Source organism: Psittacula echo, assembly GCF_963264785.1.
Source record: "Psittacula echo genome assembly, chromosome: 3".
Lineage (NCBI taxonomy): Eukaryota > Metazoa > Chordata > Aves > Psittaciformes > Psittacidae > Psittacula > Psittacula echo.
In genome coordinates, this window is record NC_137736.1 from 55,115,792 (window position 1) to 55,130,746 (window position 14,955).

Sequence of the window (14,955 nt, forward strand, 5' to 3'; positions counted from 1 at the left end):
AGTATGCATCTGGATTATTTTAAATGGCACAAAATCTTCTATAGGTCATGAACGTTAACTTTGTTTAATTAAGTAATAACATTTGTATAATCAGCATGCCAAAGTATCTCTCAAAGTATGTTCTATTGTGTGGGGCCCAGGGTTCCTTTCCTTCTAGCTAGGTCAAAAAGCTATAAACCACTTCAGCAACATGTCCTTTTGCTTGATGAAAACTGTCCTGAAGTGAACTAAGGTCACAGCTTAAAAGAAGCATAAGTAAAAATTGAAAAGCAAAGGGGAAAACAGCACTTATAGGCCTGCCTCTTTATGCCCATAAAATAGATCAAAGTTAACATGAGTTCCCTCTCTAACAAAGTAATCCTGTTTGAGATCCCTAGAGGATAAATGTAAATTATGTTGTGAAGGCCACAAGTCTGCCTCCCTGGGGAACATGTGCCCAGGCTGCCCAGTCTTTAACATGGCTATACAGATTTCGAAAGTAACTGTATTAGCATAGTTCCGGGCATGAGCTAACATGTACACTGGCTTTTAAAATCAGGTTCACAGCTGGTTGTCCTAGAGCATGAGTGAAACAGAGGCATAACTGCCTTCAGCTGCCCAGGTACATAACCTATGTGTGAATAAATACATTTCAGTGAGAAGGAGAAAAAAAGGAGAAGAGCACACTCTATGCAGCAAAATGTGGCCGTAACCAATTTGCTTTGATTGGCAGACCCCTATTTCTAAATAGCTACTTAGCCAGGTCATCAGTCTGGCCAATAAAAATTCACACATCAGGCTAAGACCAGAAGCCTCAAGGGAGCCAGTGTTTCCATAGACCCAAGCCCCAAAGAGGTGATGCCACCAAAATCTGCTTCTCATTAAAACCACGCAATATTTCATGCTGCCTGTTTCTACCATTCTTAGTCAAATAGATCAATATATTTAAAATATCCCCATCTTTCCTGTCTTCCAAAAACCTATATGCTGGACAGATAAGTTTTAATGTTTGATCTAGGCGCACATTCTGGATTTTCATCTCAGTCTCACTCTTTCTTCTAGAAAGACTTTTGGAAGAAAAGTCATCACTGTGTGCTTAACATAACTAAGAATAAAAAAATCTGGTTCTTTCTAGTTTTCATTTTATTTTCACATTGTGCTTTTGACAGCATCTAGCTTTGCAAGATAACCACTGGTTTGTGATGCTCCTTGTTCCAAAATAGCAGCTAGAAAAAACATGCCACTGACAGCACTGGCTAAACTGAAAAGTAAAGTAAACTTTGAAGTCTACACAGGAGGAAGAGTGGTGTAGGACAGGACTGGGCAGGGTAGGGAAGGCAAGGCAAAGCAAAGCAAGGCAGGGCAAGGCTAGACAAGACATACTCTGTTCTTTAATGTTAGCTATATTAGATGTCTATTTAAGACATTATCAGGGTATACCTTCTACCTTCTATCTACTGTAAAACCTAAATTGCTTCTTAATTTCCTTCATGTGATATACAGTTTTGTGGAAAAAAATATAATAATTGCCAATCATGCTTATGAATCTGACTTACTTAAGTGGTTGATAATTGTGCCATTAACCTGAGTGGCTAGAAGGCCAGGTCTTTATTTACATGCGTTTTCTTATGTACTTACAGCATTTGAAGTATGTATGTCTGTAATGCCATCTATAAATTTGTTCTGAGGGCATTGTGGGATGCTGTGTCACACTATTTCTTATAAATGGATGCAAAAGTTATACGGCAAGAGTAACAACATCAGGAAACAGTAGTAATGTGTGCCTAATATAATCTGGACTTTATTCTACTTTTATATATATTTCTACTGTATTCTGCTTTTTCTTTGTGAGACTAGTCTTTCTTCCCAAGAAAACTTAAAAAAAAAGCAACCAGAAAATGGCCTAACCACAATGCAGTCCTCAAGGAAGTTATAACACATGGAGTTCATATATCTTGGAAGAAAGCAATGTGCAATTCCACAACCCTTTGTATTCCTTCTAGATAATTTAACTCTTCATCTGATGATCAAGGAATGAGACCATAAATCACTAAGATGGTTGTTTGCTTTATAAGTATTTAATTTCTGTTATATTAGCTCTAGATACTTGAGTGAAAAAAATATTTTATTGAAATGGATTTTAAGCCATTACTCCAATGTAGTATTACATTACATTCCTCTGTCCCATTCTGTGGGATGTTTTTTCTTTATCTTCCATGCAGTTCTGTGACATTTTTAAGGACAGCCTTGATCTAAAACAGGGCATACAGAGGTGAGAGGTGGCTCATTTGTTTAAATAAAAATGGAGCGTCTTACTTTACATATAATGTAGATTCTTGCCACAGCTAGTATCCAATTGCAGTGGAACCCCAAGGCTTGATCTATATGGTTAGATGAAAAGAAGTTTTCAGATCAAGGATAACTATGTTAAGACCATTCATTTCCAAACACATGTTTAGCTGATGCTTCACTACACATGGGGCTCAGAGCACCCATATTGTGCACAGGAAAACGTGACCCTTGGAAATCTGTTAGCGTAATGCACTATTGTATGGCCAATGTTCCCAGATCCACTGTACTCGCAGCACAGTAGCAAAAGTTTGATTTACCTCCTGAGGTGCCGAGTATGCATAGGCCACAGGAGAGGCTGTCCTCACCCCTGGTCAGCACTGCACTGGAGAACAATCTAAGCTGAGGAATGAACATGTGCTTGCATGTAAATATCACAAGGAAGGTGAGTCTAGATTGGAAAAGAAATAAACGTGTTACAGCATTGTCCAAATGCTGGTAGGAGTGGAAGAATACAAAATTCCGGTGTCATATCATCCAACAGGAAACCATGAGAAAGTAACCACTTGATATATGTCAAAAGCTGATTCAGTTCTTCCACAGGTTTCAGCAATGTTCAATAAATACACAATGACATCCTTAAACTTCACAATTCACAAAACTCAGCTTGTATTTGGTTTACGCTAAATTTATGGACTATTCATCTTTCCTAGGCTGCTATTCCCTTGACATAAAGCATTAAATGTTAAAAAATCACTGCTGCACTTCTGTCATTTGACTTTTTCCTGTGTATGTGTTTGAAAGCACCTTCCTCCCTGCACTTCCCTATCCCCATATTTCTTCTCAGATAACATAGAGTTCCTAAAAAGATGAATCTACACCTAACTAAAGAGAAAAAGGTAAAAGGGGAAGGCTGGACTGGATCCATCTGATCACTCATATCATACAGATCTGTATTAAATGCTGAATTTAATCACTGAATACATTACACATGTGAGAACACTGCATCATTAAGCAATAAAATAGATCCAGAGGGAGAAGATCATTGAACAGATATATCACAAACATGGGTCTGTTGACAAGCTTAATCTTGCCAATTAGACCTGAACCATGCTCCTTTTTGAAAGAAGAAAACATGACAAAAAAGAAGGTGGCAGCTATTCTGTCACACTAGCCACAAATCCTTACTGAAGACGGAGCGATTCTGAATGTATTGAAGTTATAATTATTATTTTTTTTTAATTTTAATGGGGACAAGATTTCACCAACAAATGTTCAGAAATCTGTGACAGTTTTTTTAAAAAAATCAAGAATTCAAGCTTCTTACATTATGAGCAACAAATAAGAGCAAGCCGTGATGCTAATCAAATTTGTCTTTCTAAGATGCAGTGTTTGTTTGAATCCACAATGAAGACTGTTTAATTTAAAAGATTTTTATGATGTTCTTAATTAATTGGGTTATGGTTTTGATTTTCTTTTTTTCCCCCCATCAAAACTTTTAGCTGCAGTAGTAACGGGTGCAAACATCTCCCTCACAGGATAAGGAACTGGAAATAGGGAATGAGTGATCTTTTCCATATCTCAAAAATGTTTGATGACATAATATGTCATGACAATAAATATTATACAGCCTGCCTTTTCAATTCTCTTTTATAATTCACTAAATAGCACTAAACTTATTCTTCCGAACTGAAAGTTTTAGTCTTATTTCAGAATTAAGAGTCACTCAACAGGCACCCTACAGAGAAGTTTAAACTTGCACTTCCACAACATGAAAACACTGGTATTATAAGAATAAAACCATATCTGTGGAATGAAAAAGTAATACTCGACGTGGCAGGGAAAGAGACTTCCAAGTCCAAGAAAAATATTGAGGGTTTTTTAATAGCTTTTTTAGTCCTGAGGAGTCTTGCCCTAGGATCAAAAAACCTGACACATTATCAAATGAGCTGCAAGAAGCCAAGGTTGGGAAGATCAGGCCTCTCAAGGCTTCCATCTCTTTGGCTCAGAAATATACCTCCAGGTGGTCTGATGATGATCCTGCAGCTTGAAGACGAGGCTCTGCTAAGGAGCCAAGGAAGGAGATTTTATCCATCAGCATCAGACATGTCTATATTCTTGCAAACAGTTTCAGAAAATCAATGTTCTCCAGTGAAGCAATGTTCCATAAGAAAAAAAATAAATTGCAGTCTGTCTGAATGCTGCCTCCATGCTACAATATAAAAGCATATGGACACTCAGTGTCTGCCTTTGTACACCTTTTTCTCCTGCCTTCCTATGCTCTTTTCCCATTTGCTGAGTTTAGAATCATAAAGAAATGTACTCAGGTTTTATACTCTGCTTATTCTGTGTTTGACTCTTCACTCCCTCTCTTACCAACCTCTTCAATCTAGAGTTTTGCCTGAAAAAAATCTAAAAACTTGGAATTTTGGTCATGTTCTAGTAAAGTTCTCAGTTTCAATATCCGTAGTACAGTACTTTCTCACAGTATTTCCTTTACATTCATGGTAATGTATGAAAATACCTGCGGTATTAAGTAGACTTGCAAGATAGTCTAATGGATGTTCAGCTAAGCTAGCATTCAAGAGATCACATTCATTTCTCTATACTGCCACTGGCTGACAGGTACCTTAGACATTGAACGTCTGTAAAATGGAAATATCAGAAACTTTATAAAGAGCTTTCAGATTTATGGATGAGAAGCAGTATATAATCCATATTTATGGGTGAAAAGTAATAGATTTTAAATGTTATTATTTCATTTTTCATGATAACTATGTTATTGGTTTGCATCCTGTGTTTCATGAAACTATGGAGGTGTCTAAATTTCTGCTATGAAAGCTATTTACAAACAGCAAATCTATTGCTGGTTGGCCAAAATTGCTTTCTAACTCTCAAAATGTCCATGAGAAAATTGTCACAATTTCAGAACAAGAAAATGTTTAAAAACTCTGAACAGAAGGAATAATAATGTGTTAATTAATTCACAGACAGCTTCATTCAGACAGCCTCAGTTAGTTTACAAGCTTAGAGAAGATGGTTGAATACCTACATCTTAGAAATTGCATTCTTGTTATGATCAAAGACAACCTTGAACCTAAAAAAATAGTTATGAAAGAAAACCCAGACTTTCAAAAATCGATGCTGTAAAGCACCAGATCTAGAATGCTGTGTATTTGGTTTTCAAAAATGCTAAAGACCAAAAATTTCCTTAGTTCAAAGTGGAAACGAACCTTAGAAAACTGGGTTTAACATTTATCTGAACACCTATATGTGACTTAAAAGCTTTGGACAATTTATTTTCCCTTGTGGAGACACCATAGGACACCTAACTTTTCATATATTTTAATTTCCAGAGACCATCTGATCCCTGGGATGCATCATGGTACTTCTTTCAGTCACACAAATTGGACTAGCCACCCCGGATTGAAGCAAGAAGCTTTGATATCAGGTCAAAGTCCATTAACTCTTTATCAGTTCTTCCTTGAAGAAGACATTCATTAAAAAGAAGCAGTTCTTATGAAAAAAACTAAATACTATGAGCCTGTTTGGCAATGAGTGCTCTTCATAAATGACTTCTATACTTAATACCCACTATGTGTGAAGTCGTCTTTCTTCACAGCTAAAACTCATCAAGCCTACAGGCAAACCATTGTGTTAATTCCTGCCTGTTACAGATGATCATGTCAACTAGAAACAATCAAGGCAAAAGCCAACAGAGAGCAAATGCTGTTGTAGTGAGGTAGGGGTTGACCTCTTCTCACAAGTAACAAGTGATAGGACAAAAGGTAATGACTTCAAGCTGCACCAGGGAAGGTTTAGATCATATACTAGGAAAAAATTCTTCACTGAGAGAGTGGTCAGGCATTGGAACAGGCTGCCCAGGGTAGTGGTGGAATCACCATCCCTGGAAGTGCTCAGAAACTATGTATATAAGTCCTTTAGTAACATGGTTTAGTGACAGACTTGGCAGCCTTTACCACTGTAAAGAGGAGTAATTTTGATTAAACAGACCTGTCTTCATTGCGTGTAGGGTTAATTCTGTACCCTTGTCAAAGAGCCAGTGCAATGCCCCTGGGTTGCTTAGGCTTTACGATCTTGGACAGAGTTTTTGACAAAGTTTTCACATTCCCCAGTTGAATGAGAGGAAGTTGTTCTCCCATGCAGTCTTCAAACAAGCTGACACAAGAGAAGCCTGCTGGGGTTGGCTTAGTTTATCTGTAGTGAACCCAAAAAGACAGAAGCCAATATTCCACCCTATAGCTGGAATCAGCAGCTTATCTCATTAACTATTTGTAGCATAGCTAGTATGTTTAAGGAAGCTGAGTACTCTTCCCTTTAGGGGAAAAAATGTTTACTGAAGCTTTGTGAGGCTGGCTACCCTTAGTGCCAGCCCCTTATGAGGTAACTTCTTTTACTTTATAGAAAAACACCCAAGTGACCACTTAGAGTTTTTATGTCATCTTTAGCTGCTATCATTCCACATCACAGTGTGATGGTTTCCATTTGCTAGTCAAAGGTATTTTAAATCTTTAAAATATCCAAAAGCATGGATAAAACTCTCAGGACAAACTGTAAGTTCAAAAAGCCGCACTGAAATCAAACTAGTAATAAATGCTCCTTGATTGATATTTTAGATGCTAAATTGTATTCTGGAGGCATTTTTTATAGCCAGATTCTGAACTCTGAAATAGGGGTTTAGAATGGAAACAATTACAAAAGCAAGGCCAAATCCCTGCGCCTGGATTCAATGGGAGCACCGTAAGGCTTGGATGCTCTACATCTACATGCAAGTCTGTACAAATAAATATTATAGAACTCTGTAGGGTATACAGTCGGGGTATACAATCTTTCCTTAAAGAAAAGAAAAGAAAGAGATAGTAATAAGCAAGAAATATTTTAAAAAGCTATCTGCCTTTTCTGTAGAAAAAGAGGTATCTTATTTTTCACAATATATTTCTTAAATATTGCTTTCAACGCAACTCTACATCTGTGCTGATAGATTTAACCCTACTCCTAAATATGCCCTCTAAATTTAATTTGGGCTATCCTGTAGGAGAGAGCCTGGACTTTTCTATGTCTGCTTATTACAGCAGCTGTATACTTTGTATGCTTCTCTTGTACCAGTAAGAAGACAAGTCAAACATGGGGACTTTCCTAGGACCATTAGGTTGTATACTGCATAGGATTGGTATAGCATATGATCTGCATCCTGCTTGAATTCGGACTGCTCTTATAACAGCATCTTACAACTAAAGTAGTGGATAAGAAAAGTGAAGTCAGATAGCAAAGTGGCCACTCACTTTACTTCTTGTTCCATGCTCATAAAAACAATTTGCTTGTGGCCTGGTAGTACTAAATATGTGCTTGTGATGTGTGCTCTAAAGATATGCAAGTCACATAGTATATAGAAACTCTGATTTCTAATGTTCTAGTCCACTGGATTTCTTTCAACCATTCATATCACGCAGATTTGTCTAATGCTTCATTATTACAAACATCATAAAACTGAATAAGATACAGTAAAACATAATCTAAATCTGCACTTTTCTGCCATGACATGCTGAGCATTAGGAAAACATCTTTTCTCTTTTTTCATATGCTGCTATGCTACTTACACAGCCCACATACAAAATAATTACAACTGTTCATTCTGTAAGGCTATACGTCAATAAATAAAAAAAAGCTGTTGATTGCTAAAACCCTCTAACCTTAAAACTAAACACTGACTTGCTATCTTCAGTTCAGTTCTTATGGAAGTCATAAAGATGTCTATGGCCTATAGGGATCTTTAGAGATGGAGCAAGACATACCTCATAATTCTAAAAGAGTCACTTCTCCAGGGTTTGTAATCACTAGAATGTCATTAATAACCTGGCGCCAACTGTTCAAAGCTTATTTCAGTATGGCAGCTCTTCAGTGCTGCAATATATTCAGCAGCAATGCATCCGGGCATCTACTTCAGGATTTCAGGCTTGCCTTCAGGCATGTAAACTCCAGTGACTCTGAAGTGGTTTTTTGTTAGCCTTTGATGCAGAAATATCTGTGTGAGAATACAAAGAGTGGTAGGAGAGGCACTTGTTTAAATTGAGGGAGTCTGCAAAAAAAGGGATGGATAAAAGTTGGGAGCTGAAAAATATTTTCTAAGTCAACATACTGAAACGGCTGTCCAATGGAATCAAGATGAGAAAGATCTCTGATTAGTTTTGGAAAGAGCCATGTTAAGTTTCAGAAAATGGTTGAACATCAGGATAGCTTGTGTTAATAGGATGCTAAGGTCATTAGTCTAAGAGTCATATGTGCTTGCTAGTGAAGTAACAAGAAGTGACTGCAGATTGCAATGTTTCAAACAGACATCAAGACTTGTCATCAAGACTTGGATCTTAAAGGGAAGCTCACTGTTAAAAGCTGAGTATTTGGTCTACATTTCATTGGCAGAAGGAACTTGCAGAGCTGAGCAATGGATTGGCAGCAGACAGGACAGAAATTGGTCTTCAATTTGAAATGTTGCTCTTCAGTATAAAATAAACAATAGTGGGTGAGAAAGTTAAAAATGAGGAAGTGGTGGCAATTTCATAATCTGCAATGCCAAATAATACAGTGCAAACCACAGTCACATTTACTGTACACTACTACAGCTCTTTCTTGCATTCTTCTTTTTTTTTTTTTTTTTTTTTTTTTTATTTTCAATACCTTAATAAGCTTAAATTCTTGGCTAAAAAGGAAAAGCAAATTAACTGACTTTCTCATCACCTCTTTCACTTCAGCTTTTATTTTGAAAAGACAGTAATGCTTTTCTTCCCTTGGTTAATTCTTTAGCTCATAACATAAAGAAGAAAATGTATCTCTGTTACATTTCATTTCATAGATGTGAAAGCAGCATAGAAAACACCCAACAGCAGTTTCCATGTTATTACTCCCAGGTTATTAACAGTCTGATAGAAGTATTCTATGCAGTTGAAAGAAAAACTTCCTCTTCACACCTTTTCACTGGGAAAATAGAAATAAAATGAGAGGAAAAGGACATAACAGCATACAGCCAGAGGAAACTAAACCTACATGTTTTAGTGGGATCTGCCATTATAGATTGCAACAGATTCTTTCATTCATCCTGTTCATCACAGTTCATCTTTAAATACCTTCCCTTGTTAGTACTTTCAGGTACCACATAATTTACTGCCCTTTTGCTTTGTTATTTAGAGCACAAAGGTAAAGCAGCACTGTCTCTCTCAGAGGAACAAGAGGAATGAGCATGTCTCCCAGATTTTCATACAGATCACCCCTTAGATAAACCAGGTACAAATAGGCTGCACTGGTTTGGAGGAAACCAAAAAGCTTTGTTTGGCTGCGACGGTGTAGATAACACTTGTCTGTCCTGTGCTCAAAGGTCTCCGGATGCAAGTCAGTCTGGAGGTACGTGATGGGCAGAAGTGTTAGTGCAGCCTTGTGCTCAAGCAAACAAACTCTGTGGAAAGGCAGACATAGGATCAAGCAAACACAGCTACAGAATCCCTGTCTGGAGCTGGCTTGCAACCACAGCCAGTGGGCTCTAGCCACCCACCAGACATACCCAAAGGCACTGGAAGCAAGGACAGTCGTGTGACATCTTTGTTTGCACTGGCACAAGAATAGTTCTGTTTTGCTGATGACAGCTGAGGGCCCACCAACTCCGCCGGACCCGTAACACGATCTATTACTAAATCCCTGCCTCCCCTCTTTGCCTGTTTTCTCTATACCTCAGTGAGTCTTGGCCTACCATTGCTTTCCTTCCCACACTGCTGAACTTCATTTTTCTTCATTTCTTGTTAATCAGCATTTACTCCAATTGTCTTGTGATATAATTTGTCAGGCATTACAGTACAAACATGTGAAATGTCAAAAGCAAATAAAGGAAACTCGCACTGGAGTCAGCATGCTCTCCCAGTACAAATATTCAGTGCCTGAGGACAAGCAGAGAACAAGTCACGACAGTGCATGGGTATTATTTCTGTAACTTAACAGTTTGTTTTTCTGCATCATATAATTGAATGTAGTCCATCAACTTTTCTAGACCTCCTCATTTTTCTGCTGGAAGTTAAACAAGGTCCTAATTCATCTGAAGAAATTTATTCCCAATTACCTGCCAAGTGGTAAAAGCAAGGGTTAATTTATTACCAGCTCCAACAGAAAGCATTTAAAACCTGATGATTTTTCACATGTGTACCACCAATTGGATTTCAGTCTTCTGGGCTGCATCCTTCTGCTCTTTAGGAGACAGCTGGCAAAGCCAGCCTGTTCATCAGTGGAACTGTGATGGCCTATTCCTCTCTTCGTTGACCCATAGAAAACAAAAGAATTTGGCTTCAGCTTAAAAAAATCTGTCCCGTTTAACAAACAGAAGCTCTCCCTCTTTCTTCCATGAAGCTGCTTGACAAGGGGAGCCAAGAGAAAAGCCCAGCTTATTGCTGTGAGGACAGCTTTGGATGGAGCTAACAGGTAAGAAAGGAAGGCTGAAAACTCAGTGCTGCATGCACCTATTATTTAAGCAAGGACCATGGGATAGAGCAGTACACTTTGATATATCAGGAAGCAGAAGCCTGGGCAAGAAGAACAGTAGCTGAAAAAACAACCCCAAACAGGAAGGCAAGGAGGAGATAAGTTGTCTGAAGAAGGTTATAGAGAATAGTATTTGTTGAGGGCAGTGATACACTGGAATTGAAGCTGCAAGTAGAGTGCAGAAACAGATCCTGTCCTGGGCGATTCAGAGAATAAAGATCAGTCAGTGAACCATGAGATCATGTAGGAAAAAAGACACAAAACTTCCTATGTAAACAAACTTACATGGATGTATGGACACCATCTCCCCCCTTCGGCACTCTCAACCACACATTTTATATAGTATAAATCAGTAATGACGGGGGCTTGGGAAACCAGCAGCAGCATTTATCTCTCAACTCAGGCAAAAAAGCCTTGAAAATTCCCAAGATTCTTCTTCTTTTTTTTTTTTTTTTTTTTTTTTTTTTTTTTTTTTTTTTTTTTTTTTATTATTATCTGGATGTACTGATCTATACCAGCCTAGAAGAGAACAAACTTTTTTTACAATTACTTGTTAAGCAAAGTCCTAATTTACTATGGTGCTCAGTTCTCAGATATCAGACTAGGAAAGCCTGCTGATTTTTACTTGTTTACAGTCATCAATTCAAGTGCTCCCTTTCCTATATCAGTTATGGGCTTTTAATACTATACTACCTTGTAAAATGCTGTACTTGACTGATAAGATTTGTAAGACTACAACTTAAGTAAATGCCCATTATTCTGAAAACTAGATTATATTGAAATTTGTACAATCTGAATAATACTGCATTTCCCTACTTATCCTCAGCTATTACAAAAGTAGCAGTGAGTTTATTAAAATTTAAATACAGCTTTTTTTTTTTTTTCTAAACAGAGAAACGATTCTACAAAATCCTAAGAAACTCATCCCACTCCACCCTCTATCCAAATGTTCAGACCTCATGTCTGCAGACCACAATTGCCTCACAGTGTAGATGCACTTCCTACAAATTACTGTTGCATAGCCTGCTATACTTTGTTTCAGTCCTTCATTTTGGCTCCTCGATCCAAACTGTCAAAAATATTTAGGCAAGAGAACTTAAGCAAGATAATTTGTTCCTAGAAAGACTAAAACTTCATTCTTGAGGGAGCAGCAGTGCTACAGTAAGTTGCCAAAACTTGACACTGCATCTAATTGAGAGGAGAAAGTAAATTCTAAGGCTGTGAGCTAAACAACCACAAGGCTGGTGATAATGATGGCAGTTTCCCTGAAACACTGCCAATTTGAACAAAATCAAGGCATTTCACAGTTATTGAAGGACAGTGAAAATAAGAAAGTTAGATCTGTTAGATCTCTTTCTCAAACTGCCATCCTTAATTTACCCTCCACTGCTGCCAGTCTTGTCAAAAAAACATGTCATCAGTTTGCTGCCACCACCCTCCTAGAACACTCCAGTTCTTGCTCATGTGAACAGCTTTCTACCTTCAGGCTGTCTTTCAGAAATGGCTGTATCAGAAACTCACTTGGTGCTCCCTACTGTCCCCTCGTATTTTCACTTTGTTTCCCTTGTTCCTTTGAGGCATTTTCCCACTGCTTTGTAAAAACTGTGTAAGCAGCAGGTACTGCAGGTGATATGGCACATATCAGTGACATGGATGATTACCATCAACCACTGTGTAAAACCTTTAACCAACAGAACTAGAATTTCTAAAGAGGTTTTCCACCTCTTTACTGCAACAGCTACCAGGCAACCTAGCATCACTTGATCGACATCAGAGAAAATATACAGATATACAGCAGCTGTCAATCTAGATACCAGTAAATGTCTGTTGTTGAAGTACAACAGAAACCTCACACTACAAAAAATACTCTGACCACAGGGCTACCCAGGCCTACATAGCATCTACAAGTTCTTGATCATGGACAAAATTTGACTGCTTACTGCTTTATTGTATCTGCTACATAGCAATTAAAATAAATCCTGACCTTAATATGCTTAATTCCCTTAATTTTCTAACTGGATTCTAATGTATTCCATTCAAAAAACCAAAAAAAACCAACAAAAAAACCCACCTGCAATAATGTAAACTTACACAATAAGATAGATGTGATTTGTTGTCAAACTAGTGTGGTTTTAGCTTGCAAACTGTTGATGTGTTTACTGTTAATACGCAGTTGATGCAACAATATGGTCTGGTATTGACATTTGTTTGTCTGAAAAATTATTTACATTAAAGATAACATTATGTTAGTGATGTTATTTTTAAATGTAATATTTTATTCTTATATTTATTTATAACATAGCCAAAAAAACCCAACTTGCTCTCAAACTTTAGCACAGCTTTTTGAATGAAATCTCTTGTCAAATTTCAAACTCCAAGCAACAAAGAATTTGCTGCATAAAGCTAGCAATGTGGCTTTCTGCATCTTTTTTTTTTTTTTTCCAGTTCTCATGCAATACTAATACACTCTTCACACACTAGTTTAAGCTTGATAAAACATGTGAGTAAGATATTATTAACTATGAATTAAGAAAAATGAATGTTTTCTTCATTTTCCAAACTTCTGTGTTTGAGCAAAATCACGCTCAGTATATAAACCTGGGAGGGAGAAGGACAGTGAGGGTATTCTAAGTGATGGCATTTGTCCTTCCAAGTAACAATTACACATGATGTAGCCCTGCTTTCCTGGCGATGGCTGAACACCTGCCCGTCCATGGGAAGCATTGAAGGAATTCCTTGGTTTGCTTTGCTTGTGTGCATGGCTTCTGCTTCACCTATTAAACTGTCTATATATGAACTCATGAGTTTTCTAACCTCTATACTTCTGATTCTTTTCCCCACATCACACCAGGCGGGGAGTGAGCGAGCAGCTGTGCGGTGCTAAGCTGCCCATCAGGACTGAACCGTGACACAAAAGACATTCTGCAGCTAAAAGCATGGATAATGAGCCTTTTTACTGAAAGTGAATCTTGATTAGCGCATTTGGAAGTCATGACTTGTCCAGATTCTGATGGTGACAACAGCTTACCTATCGTCAACAGCTGGAGAGGTTTCTCCCTGCTAATATATCTGTTGATCACATCTCTTAAAGGCTGTAAAACCAAAACCAGTTCATTAACTCAGATTCTGATTCTTTCTATTAATTTGGTAGTGATACACTTGCCACAGAATTACAATCTAGAATGTAATGCCTTTCACTATATTTATTTACCTTGGAGATGGAATTTGAAAGTTCCATGCCAAAACTCAGAGGGCTGGAAGAAGTTGCCCGAGGAAGTTGTGAATACTTCATCCCTGGCGATGTTCAAGGCCAGCTTGGACAGAGCCTTGGATGACATGGTTTAGTGGAAGGTGTCCCTGCCCATGGCAGGGGGGTTGGAACTAGATGATCTTAAGGTCCTTTCCAACCCTAAGTATTCTATGATTCTATGATTCTTATAGCTTAAGATGCATGTACATTGATTTCTGCAACTCTTTTGTGTCTTGAAAATCTGTTTTACTAGCACAGATGAAGGCAACTGCCACATCGGCCATCTAGAGAACAGAAAATTGTGTGTATCTAAAACCATGCAGTGGAATTGAGTAGGTGATAGTGCATGGTTTTCTGTGGTACATCTGACGCATTTTTCATTGGGCCAGAACTAGGCTTGCTTTTGTATACTGAAAAAAAAGCTCTAATACAGGAGGGAAATTGAGGAGAGGGATGTTAATGTTTTAATAATTCTTAACTGAAGTTTGCTTCTCTGGTGGATTTAAAAGGTTCAAGGTAATTCATGACTGAGTCTGCATTCAGTCTGGTTAATTTTGTTACTCGTTGATGCCTTTTCCTGTACCGTTGTCTTTGGCTCTCCACTCCAATTTTGACGTTTTTCTGTTCACATGCATTTATTTTGGTGGCTCTCCTCGAGTATGATGGAGGAAATCAAACTTGCTCACATGGACTGCACACAGACTTTTGCAGCTGTATCGTGCTGGTATTCACACAAGGATCCTGGTGAGGCTGGCTCTTCTCGTTGTTGTGGGACACCTACAGCACTATGAGAAGAGAAGGAAATCCAGACTGACTGGTCTAGTTTTGGGGTTATATTCTGGACTGTACGTGTATGCGTAGACAACGCAAGCAGCTGCACATCTGAGCGTTTCAAAAACGCT